The sequence below is a fragment of the Balaenoptera musculus genome, chromosome 14, assembly GCF_009873245.2.
Source record: "Balaenoptera musculus isolate JJ_BM4_2016_0621 chromosome 14, mBalMus1.pri.v3, whole genome shotgun sequence".
In the NCBI taxonomy this organism is placed as follows: domain Eukaryota; kingdom Metazoa; phylum Chordata; class Mammalia; order Artiodactyla; family Balaenopteridae; genus Balaenoptera; species Balaenoptera musculus.
Window position 1 is genome coordinate 83,556,372 of NC_045798.1, and position 11,812 is coordinate 83,568,183.

Consider the following 11,812-nt stretch of genomic DNA (forward strand, 5'->3'; position numbering starts at 1 on the left):
CAAAGTGGGGAGACTGGAGAAATGCTGAGAAGGTCGAGTTGACAGCACCTGGAGAGAGTTAACTGGCTGTGAAGGAGGGACAGGCAGGTCTCTGCACGGGCAGCCCCGGGCTTCGCTGGTGCCGTTTCCCGGGTGGTGGGCGCAGGATGAAGGGCAGCCTGTCGTGTTGTCTGTCTCTGTGGTGTAGACTAGAAGGAATAGGCTACCGAGGCTTACCTGACGTAGAAAAGCCTGGTTTGGGTCTGTCAGTCACCTGAGGACACGACATCCCAGCACAGGTGTGTGACTTTAGTAATTGTAAAACCCAAGGAGGCCCCTTGTAGCTGCCTCATTGTTACATCAGTGACCATAACAGCTGGACACGTTTTCATTGGCGAGTGTGACCTTTCTAATTGATAAACCCCTGGGGACTCCGCATCACCTTCCTCCTACCCCTTAGAAGTTTCCTCCAACTTCTATCTACCAGCCCTGCTTGAGGAGCTGAGGGCAAACTCCTGTGGAGCTGGAGAAAAGCTGCTCTCATGGAAACATTGTGATTCTGGTTTTATTCTCTTACTCTACGCTTTCCATCAAACACACTGCAGAGAGATGTGGAATTGTGATTTTTCTTCTGGGACAGTTGCCTATGAGCCGTTCAAGACAGGATGTCAACTAGGTAGTTGGATGTACTGACTCAGACTTAAACGTTTTATCTGGGCTGGAGAGAGATGTTTAACAATCCTCCAAAGACATGGAAATAATTTTATTATATAGTAATGAATGCATCCCCGACACTGTTGTACATGCTTTTACAAGTAGCAATTAATCGTCAAAACCACCCCAAAAGTTTAGTGCTGCTATTATGCCCATTTTACAGGTGGGGAAACTGAGGCACAGGGAAATGACTTTTTTAGAGGCACATAGCTAGGAAGTGGTGGAGCTGGGATTCTGAATGCAGGCTAACTATAAAATTCGAGCTCTTAATCACTGTGCTCTAAGGAAAGAGTTGAGACTAAAACCAAGCAGGGGTCTAGGAGTCCTCCTTCTAGGTGCCCTGCATCACTCCAACAGTTACATCACAGTAGTGGTGATCAACCAGCAGCGACTTAACTTAAATCTTCCTTCCTTGCTTCAGACATCCTACTTCTCTGTTTCCTTAGGTCCTTTGATCTCCCTCCAATTGTCAGAAATCAGATGCCATCGGACAGGAATTACGGAGTGGCTGCCGCCATCTTGGCGGAGTCTGTGCTCTTTCTCTTCCCCCTCCCGGTCGAGCTCCTTAAAAAAAGAAATGGGTTATACCTGGGGAGAGAAACACCTCCCAAAGGAGAGGCAGCGGCGGCTGTTTATTCAGAGCTTGCTGCAGCGCGAGGGTCCCCCCACCCCTTGTGTTTGACGGAGACCCGAGGGCAGCCAGGGGCGTGGGGACGCTTCACGGCGGAGAGACGGAAGGTGAGGCTTCAGGTGTGTCTTGATGGGAGGTGCTGGGCACTGGGAAGCTGGCGGGGGGCTGACCAGGAGCAGGGCCTCCTACGTGATTGGCTAGGGGAGCAGGTCTGGTTTTCTGTGGTTGGTCCAAGTTGGAAGTGAAGGTGAACCTAGGAAAGCTGTCAGGTGCTGACCGAGTCCTGGCCGTATGGAGCCTATCGCTGCGGAAGCTGGGGTTTGGCTTCCAGGGCTGGTTGCTGCAGGTCGTGGGCCAGCGTTCTCTCTTATTTGTGGTCTGCCTGATGTCCTGTAATGTGTTCAGTCTCTCATACCCGCTGTTCTTCATTTTCTCACGTTCTTGAAACATACTTTCCTTAACTTCTATGATACCACGACCCTCCTGGATTTAGTGCCCTTGTCATGTTTTTATTTGGACAGGGGGTATGCTTTCTTTGCTATTAATTAAATCTTGCTGTTGGCCAAATGGCTCCCCATCATTTGGAGTCTCTTCTTTACCCTCATCTCAACTTCCGTGTGTTGAATTCTATGTCTGAGCCAGACTCAACTACAGAAAGTTTCAGCTGACCTGGAAAGTCTCGCCCATCATTTCCATCTGGTGGCTAATTCCTGTTTACTTGTAAACCTCAGCGTAGAGGTCACTTCCTCCAGAAAGCTTTCTGGGAACCCTCAAAAAGTCTGAGCTCCCAGAATCCCTACTCTTAGGACACTGTTTTTAAAACACTGATCACATTGTATTGTGTTGTCTGTTAACTCATATTTTCTCCCCCAAACTCTGAACACTTCTGAGGAACAGTTACCAGTATAGAGCCCTGTAGAGCAGAGAGCCAATAAATGTTTGTTGAAGTAATGAATTGGTTCTAAACTGGGTGTGAGAAACTATATGAAAGCTTGCGAGGTTCACAGAATCCTTCATGAGCCCCAGAGTATGGGGCAGGTGCACTTCACGGAAGGGTGTTTCCTGTAAGCTCCTATAAACTGGTTGACAAGGAGATGGGAAACCAGACGTGTGAATCTTTGGAACAGAAAGCGGACGACTTTGCACTCCTCCTCCTGAAATGTGGAAACGAGAGAGCGCCTGAGTGATGCGCCCCGAGGCCGTGTTGGGAATCGGGGAGCAGAGGGGGCTCGGCCTTCCTCGGGCCTCTAACCATGGAGACCTGCTAACGCTAACTGCCCACGATAAGCACTCGTTCGCCAGATCAATTTCACAAGACACATTAAAAACAAAATACATTTTTGCAAAGGGCAAGCGATGTCTATCTTCCATCTTGAAAGTTCATTAGAAATTGAAAAAGCTTATCTGGAAAAAAGTGAACACTTTTGGCCCAGCACAGAGACCATCCTATGACTTGTTGTTTTCAGTGCCCTTCTGGACAATTGGGATTGTTCTAGTTCTCTGTGAGTTGTTCTTGTCAAAATTATTTTCAATTTACTTTTTGTAAAGATCAAAAAAAAAAAAAATCCTGTAGTGAGAGTACAATGAACTAATTGCCTTTCATCCTCCAAAAACTTAATTTTAGGAAAGATTTTACTTGTCTGAGAAGAAAGGAATTGGAATCTGAATTCCCATTGGAAGGAGGGCTCACCTGAGGAATCTGGTTGAGCCCCTCAGGCCCATGTATTGTAATTAGCTGTGTGAGGGGAGGGAGGGAATTACAGATTCTGTGATAACAGGAGTACGGAAAGCTTTGAATGTGCTTCCTTTCTGGATCCTCTCTGCTCTGGTTGAGTGTGGACTTTTCTGCTTCCCCTCTAAGGCCAGATTGTCAAGGAGTGAGTGTAGGATTGCTCTTACACTGGCAGGAAACTTGGAGTACACTTCCTGTCTGCAAAGTTGATCCCTGCAGTATCCTTCCTGTGCATTGCTCAGTCATCAAAGGCCCGTGAATTGCTTATTTTTCCCTGTTTTCCAGTATGAGTCTTGTCCTAATGTATGACAGTTGTAGCGTTACCTTGATTTTCCAGGACCTGTATGTTTCTAAGCTCATAATGGTAGGAGTGGATAGATAGACAGCTTTACTTCAAACTCAATTCGATGTAGAAGCTTCTGGAATCTTATTACAATTTCAGGGGCATTTATAACTGTCTTAAAACTTAAGGGAAGAAGAAAGATTCACTTACACCTTTATTTTATTCACTTTATAAATGTGAATTGTCAGAAGAAGTTTTCCTCTGTCCTTTTAGGTTCTTCTGGCTGGTCTAAGAACTGAATTGACATCAGAAAGAATAACAAAATTAAAGTTTAAAAAACATGTATACATGGGAAGAGACCTAGAAAAACTGAGTAACTCAACAAAACGGCTGAAATTCTCACCTCAAATATTTTCACCTAAAGACAAAAGAGGATGTTGGGGAGAGTGGTTCAGGGACTTCAAAGGAGAGGAAGGCAATTCACATGGAGATGGAAAAGCAGATGTGTTGGTAAATGTTTTGTGGGCCAGGCAGAGACCATGGGACAGAGGGGACTCGGATCCCTAGGCCCTGCTAAGCTTCGCCACCACACCCAGCCCGTACTCTTGGCTGATAGCTCTGGCGATGGCTCTGCTCCAGGAATTGGCCCTTTAAGTTCTTAGGCAGCTGGGGGAAAGTCAAAGACGTTTCCTAAGATTATTTTGGCTCTTGATTATTTTCAGCTTGAAATAATCCCCAAACCAAAAGAGACAGTTTGGGGTGGAAGATGTTGTTCCCCTACATAATCAATTTACAATCAAATTTTCTTTAAAAAAATTAGAGATGTGGAGTTGTAAAAAGGCAAAAACAAAACCAAAAACACCCCTCCGTTCTGAAGGCTGACTTTTGCCTGTCACTAACTCCATGACTTGTTTTGATTCCAAATCCCTGGCTTGGTGTTGCCCATCTGTCTCTCCATGGTCACCTCTGCCTGGACCACCCTTCACGGGGTGTCTCCACCTCCACCCCTCACTGCACTGCACACGCCCTGAGCAGCTTGGGTCCTCACCCACAGGCAAACACCTTGTCAGAATGCAGTCTCTGGAGGGAGAAATTTAAAAACACTGGATGAGGACTGCGTTAATAATACTTTTTAAGACTACGTTAATTACGTCCTATTTTTATCTCATTTATCTTTTCCAGTTTTTCTGTTATAAGATATTGATATATATATTTTATGTTTTAACACTAAATGTTTTGCAGAAATTCCTTGAAGAGGTTATGATGACTGAATTACTGTAATTTATACATGATTGGCTGCCTGTCAGAAAGCAAAACATGGAGGGGGTTATTTTATAATAACATTCCTAAACTATCCGTTACACTTAACAGATGTTAGGACACTTGTTTCTGATGATAGGACACAAATATATTGTAAGATTGAACACTGGTAGTCTTGAATTAAAAAAAAATAAACTATGCACACTCAAGACATACCTCTTTTCATTTTCTGTATTCGCATTATTGGTTTGCGACAACTAGGACATAAAGTTAAGTAGAATTGTTTTAATGATATCATCAAGAAAAAAATTGAAATGGTTGAGCAAAAGATGACTGCTTTAACAGAAAGATATTTTTAAGCAAGGGAAGATAATAAGGGCATTTTTTTTTTAACATCTTTATTGGAATATAATTGCTTTACAATGGTGTGTTAGTTTTTGCTTTATAACAAAGTGACTCACCTATACATATACATATACATATATCCCCATATCCCCTCCCTCTTGCGTCTCCCTCCCACCCTCCCTATCCCACCCCTCTAGGTGGTCACAAAGCACCGAGCTGATCTCCCTGTGCTATGCAGCTGCTTCCCACTAGCTAGCTATTTTACATTTGGTAGTGTATATATGTCCATGCCACTCTCTCACTTCGTCCCAGCTTACCCTTCCCCCTCCCCGTGTCCTCAAGTCCATTCTCTATGTCTGTGTCTTTATTCCTGCCCTGCCCCTAGGTTCTTCATAACCATTTTTTTTTTTTTTTAGATTCCATATTATGAGTTAGCATACGGTATTTGTTTTTCTCTTTCTGACTTACTTCACTCTGTATGACAGACTCTGGGTCCATCCACCTCACTACAAATACCTCCATTTCATTTCTTTTTATGGCTGAGTAATATTCCAGTGTATATATGCACCACATCTTCTTTATCCATTCCTCTGTCGATGGACACTTAGGTTGCTTCCATGTCCTGGCTATTGTAAATAGAGTTTCAATGAACATTGTGGTGCATAACTCTTTTTGAATTATGGTTTTCTCAGGGTATATGGAAAAGGCATGTTTTTTACCTAAGCAACATAATTAAGACTTCTTCCCTGAAGGTTGGCTTTGCCTCTTGATGTTTAATCAACATGGTCTTTTCCTATATTGAATAATACACATTTACATATTTTAATATAAGCATGGCAACTTTAATGTGAGAATGAGTTAATTACAAATGTACAGGTACTTGGAACCCTACTCGCTTAACTTGTTTGCATAAACCAAAAAGGTGTGTGTTTGTGAGTGGCCAACATGTTTTGATAATGAGGAAGAATGAAGAATTTACTTCAGAAAAACTATTTCGCCATGTGCGCAATGTGGGTGATAAGTACTTTAACCCTGATGTTTACTGAAATTCAAATACATATAGAGAATACCGATCATCCTATACTTAAGCTATGATTTTTTAAAATAAAAATTTGGCACACCTTTCTATTGAGGTAAAATGCTAGTTCATCCTTTAGAAAGTTGAGATATGGAAATCTCTACTTCCCTACTTGGGAATGAATCATTTTGCGCCCTAGCCAAAAGCTAGAAGCCCAGAGCAACACCTATTAATTAAATCCCCGAACCAGCTGAGTCCATGTTCCAACACTGCTGGAAACCAATACGGCACATCCTGAGATGCTGAATGGTCCATTGTCAGTGTAAAAGCAGCGAGAGGAAAGAAGGAAAACGGAGGGGCGGAGCTCTGACATACTGGTTTTCCGTTTTTTTGTTTGTTTTGAATTGACCACTCCATTTATTTTTAATCTTTATATTTTAAAATGGTTTGATTTACAGAAATGTTGAATAGATAGTGCAGAGAGTTCCCATATACCCCACACCCAATCCTTCCCTATTAACATCTTTAGTATGATACATTTGTTACAATAGATGTATCAGTATTGAAGACCATACTTGATTCAGATTTCTTACCTTTACCTCATGTCTTTTCAATGATCCCATCTAGGGTATCACATCACAGATAGTTGTCATGTCTCCTCAGGTCTTTTTCACTGTGATCGTTTCTTAAACTTGCCTTGTTTGACATTGACAGTTTTGAGGAGTATTAGTCGGGTATCCTGAAGGATGCCCCCTATTGGGATTTGTATGATTCTCTTATGAATAGATGCGGGTGTGGGTTTTTTGGGAGGAAGACTACAGAGGAGAAGGACCATTTTCACCACTGCGCATCAGGCTACACACTATCAGCATGGTGGTCACCAGTGCTTACCTTGATCACCTGGCTGAGATAGTGCTGGCCAGGTCCTCAGCTGTAGAGTTACCCTCTCCCTCCCCCTCCAGCCTCGCTCCTGTCCCCTTTGGAAGGAAGCTGATACTTAAGAAGGGGATTTATTCTCTCACCTCCTTTAGGTGCAGTAGCTCAGCAAATTATTTGGAATTCTTCTGCAAGGGACATTTATTTCTGCTACTCCAATTTATTCAAACATTTATTTATATCAGTGTTTTGGACTCATGGATATTTTATACTTTGTGTTATCAACAATTGTGTTTCTTTTTTTTTTTTTTTTCCTTACTCAGATTATTCCAGCTTTGACCATTGGGAACTCTTTCAGTTGGTTCCTGAGTCCCTTTGATAGAACCCCCATCAATGTAGGGTTTTATTTATTTTTGAGCTCTTTCTTTCTGGTGCTACAAGATACTCCGTATTCATCTTGTTCGTTTCCTGCTGCAGTTGGGCATCAGCCATTTCTCCATAGAGACCAGGTTCTTTTTCTAGGAGGATGGTTTAGGAACCAAGGTCTGCTCCTTACTGCTACACCATCATTTCTGTTAGGGCCTCTCGGCTGATAGAACACAAAAATATATACGCATATACTAACCCATGTGTGCATGCACATCCAAGAAAGGTATTTTCTGCCACAGGCCTGTAGCCATTTCTCCGTGCATCCCCTGGTTCCTTTGATTGGAGAATGACATCAGAAATCAAGTACCGGGTACCAGGTGTGCTGTTGTTCCTGGGCTGGTGTTGCTGACCCAGCGAGGAACTATATGTGAAACCAGGCGGGGCCCTGTGGGGCTCCCGGGCACGGAGCCTCTTTTTGGTCCCCCATTTCTTGTAGGCAAGACTCCAGCCTCCATGACCTTCCCTGAGTTCCAAAGGGCAGATTCAAATAGTTGCTAATCAAGGGAGAAGCAGCCAAAAAACTACCTGAGGCAAGATTAAAGGGACCAGAGAAGCTCATCAAGATTAGGAGACCAAGCACCTGAGACCCTGCAGGCACCCTAATCTTGTCAGCAGCCCCTCCCTTGGGAAGTATTGTTATAAAACGCCTTATCAAATCCTCCTGGGTTGGGACACATAGTTTTTTGAGGCAGGAGCCTGCTGTGTCCCCCTTTGCCTGGCAAAGTAATAAAGCTATCCTTTTTTAAAAATTTTATTTATTTTTATTTTTGGGTGCCTGCGGGCTTTCTCTAGTTGCGGCGAGCAGGGGCTACTCTTTGTTGTGGTGCACGGGCTTCTCATTGCGGTGGCTTCTCGTTGTGGAGCACGAGCTGTAGGCACGTGGGCTTCAGTAGTTGTGGCACGCGGGCTCAGTAGTTGTGGCTCGCGGGCTTAGTTGCTCCGCGGCATGTGGGATCTTCCCGGACCAGGGCTCGAACCCGTGTCCCCTGCATTGGCAGGCGGATTCTTAACCACTGTGCCACCAGGGAAGTCCCTCTACCAACATTTTAAAGATATCTTGCTGTTGTATTTTGTTCTCTACTATTATTGTGGAAGGAAGTTGTTGCCAGTCTCATTTCTTTGTATGTTCTTTTCTCCATTAATGCTTTTAAGGTCTCTATTTTGTGCTCCAAAGTTTCATGACAAAGTGTCTGGGCGTGCGTTTCTTTTCATTTATTCTTCCGTGTTATATGCTGTACCTAATATACCTGTAGATTCAGGTCTACCCGTAGTTCTGGAAAATTCTCAAGCACTGTTTTTCAATTCCCTTTCCTCTAGTCTCTTTTCTCCCTCTGAAACTCTCACTGGATATGAGTTACATCTTCTCATTATATCCTCTTTGTTCTTCAGTTCCTCTTCCAAATTTATCTCTGTCAGTTTGTGGTTTATCCCAAGTGATTTTCTTTCAGAAATATTAATTAGTACTCTTTTTCTTTCAGTTCAATTTTTATTTCTTAAAGTTCTTTTCAGTTATTTCCCAGTTCTGCCTGGATAATTTTGGGAATCCTTTGCTTCTTGTTTTATTCCATCTTTTATTTCCTCATCCATGTATGTGGATGATGCATTTCCTCCTTTTTATTGTCTGCAGTGTTTGCGAGTCAGTCTGTTTATTGCTTTTGTTTTGGGTGATTTTACTACTAAGTCATATTTGATTTAATTAGTCCTTAGAAATCTGTGGGGCAAAATTGTTTTTGTTTTTTTTTTTTCTCTCCAGAGAAAAGATCTTGTGGGCCTCTATGTGATTCCTGGTTGTCTATTGCCCTGGCAGTGTTTTAACTAGTGTTTTGTAAATGATCTTGAGTGAGTATTGGCTTCTTAGAGAAGGCATCCGGACTGCTATGGGCCTGAATCCTAATGTTGTAACCCTGGTGCTGAAACTGATACATGCCCAAGGACAACCTTCACTTTAGCATTTACTTAACCACTGTCCACTCTGTTAGTTTGCTTTTGTTGTTTCTTTCCTTTCCTTTAGGAAGGGGATACATTTTCTTTAGATATGGGATATGCTATAAGAGTATATTTTTGCAATTAATCAGAGATCTAACTGTCTTACAGTGGGAATGCCTTCAGAATATTAAGGAAGTAATACTGCCAGAAGCAAGAGTTACAGCCTCTTGAAAGCTTACAGGATGTATCAGTATACGTTGTGCAACTTCATCTTGTGCTGTCTGATGTGGGGTGCTAGTCACAATTTCTCTCATTTATTCCATAAGCACTGTAGTGATTCTTAATCTTCTGTAGTCACTAATCATTCAGAGAATCTGATAAAAGCAAACCCATCTCTACAAAAACGTGTATATGCATATATGATTTATATTTTGCATGTCATTTCAGAGGTTGCAGACACTTGAAGCCTATCCATGGGCCTTTTATGAATCCAGATTGAGGCTCTGGATGGGACAGCTAATTGTATAAACTTGACCAAAAATGAGGAATTGATGAGAAGGTGTAGGGTCAGTGTGCAGGAAGAAATAATAAGTCTGTTACCCCCAGGTTCCTTCAGGGCCTCTTTAACATACAAGGCAAAACAGAGTTCAGAAACAATTTTGATTCTGCACATATTAAATCATAAGGTTAAATGGGCTTTTCTATTTATGACAGTTTTGGAAAGAGCAATTTTATTTCTTATGTGGTTGGAAATGTAGGTCACTAACAGTTAAGGTCCTTTATATGCTAAGCCCAGTTTTAAAAGTGGGATTCAAAGTTATAATCTTGACACTTAGGTGACAGATTTGAGGGGTAAATCTGGGAGGAAAAGAGCAACTAAGATAGCTTGCTTGATTTCCTAGTGGGATAGCCTTGCATTTGGCCTCAACCATAATTCTGCTATCATGAGACTGATCAGCATTTCCTCTCCAAGGGCTGACAGCATGAGGTAGGTCGATGCAAGACAGAACAGGTGGGGAAGGAGAAAGTGGGAGATTGGGATTGACATATACACACTACTATGTATAAAATAGATAACTAATAAGGACCTACTGTATAGCACAGGGAACTCTACTCAGTACTCTGTAATGACCTACATGAGAAAAGAATCAAAAAGAAAGTGGATATATGTATAACTGATTCACTTTGCTGTATACCTGAAACTCACACAACATTGTAAATCAACTATTTTCCCATAAAAGACACACACACACACAAAAGACAGAACAGGTAGAAGAAATGACTGAGGAACACTCAGTTATATGTGGCCATATATAAGTATCAAAAGTTTAATCAGGAGAAGCAGAGTGGTTGCCAGAAGAGAGATGAGAGGATCCAGAGGGCCCCTTAGGTGACCAGCACCATAATCATCGGTCATCCAAATGATGGTCACGAATGAGTATCAGTTCTCATTTGTAGGATCGCAAATCAGAGCTGTGTTGTAAGGAATACATAATTACTAATAATCTGCTATGGCTAGGGAGTGACTTACTGTTTACGTAAATTAGACTGAATTCAAGACTATCTCTAAAATAGCCTTACCCCCTAACTTACTTGCATTCCAATATACCTTTTTAAGTTGGCATGTATTTCAAAACCTAAAACACATTTAGTAATGGTAAAGGCCTTTCCACCTAATTAAGAGCAAAGAGCATGGGCCTCTGGCATTGGAATGCTGGAGTTCAATTCCTGACCCCCCTCCTTAATAGCTGCTTGATTCACCAAGATTATTAACGTTCCATGGCTTCACTTTTCTCTTCAGAATACTGGTAATTATAAGACTAATCTAAAGGTTTCTATAAAAAAAAACAAAAATGGTGATTATGTAAAGCATTTAACACAGTATCTGGCTTGTAAAAGACATTCAATAAATGTATTATATTATCACTCTCAGTAGTGATTATACTAAACCATATTGAGTAACTCTTACAAACGTGCTGTAAATGTTGATAAGAGTTATGGATTATTTCCGTGGTTTACTTAGCCTCCATCATGGGAATCTTCATCAGAATCTGGATACACCTACAGGAGTCTCACACCCAAGGCCATCATCCACATGTGATGTGACAGAAGAGAAAAAGGAGATAATCCTCCTCTTAGAGGATAAAGCAGATTGAACCCTGTAGGTGGTCAAATATAAGGGCAATTCTGGAATCCAGTTCAGGAAGGGCCAAAGAGTGAAGCTGAGCTCAGCTTGGGGCCATGAATTGCACAAATGTGCCAAGAGCCTGGAGAAGGTAGTAACACTGCAGCAATGTAGCAGATGAATTTGTAGTGTGCGAGTAACTTGTTATTCTAGTAATCAGTGAGAAAATGACTTAGTCAATGATGCTAATTATATGAAAAGTACAGTTATAAATATGAGCATGAATTCTTCAGAATCTTCGTGCGACACTCAGAATTCATTCATCTTAAACTGAGCTGTCTCACAAAGAACAAACTCCATCCTATTTTCATTATCCCTGGTGACCAAAAAATAGGCAGGGTTAGTTAGGCCCAGTCAGCATTTATATCCCACTCTATCTGCCTATGGTTAAGGGCTAATTATATTGTTAATAAGTCATCGCAGTTTATTTTGGC